The following is a 3,052-nucleotide window of genomic DNA, read 5'->3' on the forward strand; positions in this document are numbered from 1 at the left end:
TAACTTTCGTTCTGGTGTCTTGGTATCAAATCGCATAAGACACAAGATTCTACTGGCCAAATAGAATCTAGCACATTGGTTAACCTGGCGCCGCAGTCAACTCATGTGCTTGGATCGGATCGAGCTATTGAGTATTGGGCCTGCATACTCGCTCATCCGTATCCTTTGCGTGCCGCCCCATGGCCCCGTCCTTAGAGTTAATGACTAATAGGCTTAACTCTTTGTATGTCTGCACCACAGTTCCCGTTCGTTCCGTGCCGTGGCCGGATACGTATTGCACAACAGTAGATACCATCACCTGACGTATCTAACACACCACTATTGTAACTCGTCGTCGAAGGACCTTTCAAGTGCCTGATGGCCAGGGGAGCTCTTACACGGCACGGAGACACAGTGATGCTCGCCCATCACAGTGTACAACGATCGAGTTTGCTTAAGTGTCTGGGTACCTACACACCAGACACAATGCAATGGCCACGGATCCACACAAGGCACATCACATGCAGAAAGCTTCACCAGATTATGACACATACCACACTCTTGTAACTCGTCGTCGAAGGGGCGTTCAAAGTGCCTTACGGCTAGGGGAGATCTAGCACGGCACGGAGACACAGTGATGGTTGCCCATCAAAGTGTACAACGATCGAGTTTGCTTTCCGCGCAAGCGTTCTAAGTGTCTGGGTACCTACACACCAGACACAATGCAATGGCCACGGATCCACACAAGGCACATCACATGCAGAAAGCTTCACCAGATTCTGACACATACCACACTCTTGTAACTCGTCGTCGAAGGGGCGTTCAAAGTGCCTTACGGCTAGGGGGGATCTAGCACGGCACGGAGACACAGTGATGGTCACCCATCAAAGTGTACAACGATCGAGTTTGCTTTCCGCGCAAGCGTTCTAAGTGTCTGGGTATCTAAGCACCAGACACAATGCAATGGCCACGGATCCACACAAGGCACATCACATGCAGAAAGCTTCACCAGATTCTGACACATACCACACACATGCAACTCGTCGTCGAAGGGGCGTTCAAGTGCCTTACGGCTAGGGGAGATCTAGCTCGGCACGGGGACACAGTGATGGTCACCCATCAAAGTGTACAACGAACGAGTTGGCTTTCAACAAATTCTGACACATAGCAAGCGAGCGACCGAGCTACACCGAAGGCAGCCCATGGTTGGTCACTCGCGGACGATCATCAGTAATGATCCTTCCGCAGGTTCACCTACGGAAACCTTGTTACGACTTTTACTTCCTCTAAATCATCAAGTTCGGTCAACTTCAGCCATGCCAGCTGCAGCTCACGAAGGAACCGCGGAAGGTAAGCCTCCAGAAACCTCACTAAATAATCCATCGGTAGTAGCGACGGGCGGTGTGTACAAAGGGCAGGGACGTAATCAGCACTAGCTAATGACTAGTGCTTACTAGAAATTCCAGGTTCATGGGGACCGTTGCAGTCCCCAATCCCGACTAGATGGGCATTTTAGTGATTTCCCGTTCCTCTCGGAATGGGGGCGCCTATTGGCGAGAACACGCTGCGACCCACATTGTAGCACGCGTGCAGCCCAGAACATCTAAGGGCATCACGGACCTGTTATCGCTCATTCTCAGCTTGCTAAACACAAGTTGTCCCGCTAAGCAGGGCAAACGTAGCCGACGACCGCCCGTGAAGGCGCCGCCCGGCTGTAACGTCAGGTGCGCCCGGAGGCGCACTGCTGACAGCGTTCTAGTTAGCATGTTTGAGTCACGTTCGTTATCGGAATTAACCAGACAAATCATTCCACGAACTAAGAACGGCCATGCACCACTACCCTTAAATTTGAGAAAGAGCTATCAATCTGTCTTACCTCGATAAGTTTGGACCTGGTAAATTTTCCCGTGTTGAGTCAAATTAAGCCGCAAGCTCCACTTCTTGTGGTGCCCTTCCGTCAATTCCTTTAAGTTTCAACTTTGCAACCATACTTCCCCCGGAACCCGATTTTGGTTTCCCGGAAGCGACTGAGAGCACCGAATAGGGGTAGCGTCTCCCAATTGCTAATTGGCATCGTTTACGGTTAGAACTAGGGCGGTATCTAATCGCCTTCGATCCTCTAACTTTCGTTCTTGATTAAAGAAAGCATCCATGGCAAACGCTTTCGCTTCAGTTGGTCCTACGACGGTCTACGAATTTCACCTCTCGCGCCGTAATACCAATGCCCCCAACTACTTCTGTTAATCATTACCTCTAGGTTTCTGACAAACCAACGAAATCGTATAAACCGAGGTCATATTCCATTATTCCATGCAAGATTATTCTCGGCCAACGCCAACCCCACGGGGGGGCCGGACGCTTTGTCTTAGCCTGCTTTGAGCACTCTAATTTGTTCAAGGTAAATGTGAGTATCTTGAGCACCATGAGGAGCCCGTGCCGGAGTTAACCGGTAGCACGGTACTCGTTCACAGAGTAACGCCCAAGTACACCATTGTGAGTCGCAGCCGTGAGCGCGCGCACGAACGGCCCCGGCGTGTAACCGGGCGCCCGTGGCGGTCACGTGTCTGGACGGGCAATCAACTTCGAACGTTTTAACCGCAACAACTTTAATATACGCTAGTGGAGCTGGAATTACCGCGGCTGCTGGCACCAGACTTGCCCTCCACTTGATCCTTGTTGAAGGATTTATACTCAACTCATTCCAATTATGGACCATCGTTAGAGAGGTCCATATTGTTATTTCTCGTCACTACCTCCCCGTACTGGGATTGGGTAATTTACGCGCCTGCTGCCTTCCTTGGATGTGGTAGCCATTTCTCAGGCTCCCTCTCCGGAATCGAACCCTGATTCCCCGTTACCCGTCGCAACCATGGTAGTCCTCTACACTACCATCAATAGTTGATAGGGCAGACATTTGAAAGATCTGTCGTCAGTCGACAAGCGACCATACGATCTGCGTCCTTATCCAGACTTCAACTCAAGCCGCCCGGAGGCGATTGGTTTAACTAATAAGTGCACCAGTTCAGCTACCCGCGAGGGCAACAGTCCCGGCATGTTGCATGTATTAGCTCTG

Source organism: Anopheles funestus (genome assembly GCF_943734845.2).
Source record: "Anopheles funestus chromosome X unlocalized genomic scaffold, idAnoFuneDA-416_04 X_unloc_25, whole genome shotgun sequence".
In the NCBI taxonomy this organism is placed as follows: Eukaryota; Metazoa; Arthropoda; class Insecta; order Diptera; family Culicidae; genus Anopheles; species Anopheles funestus.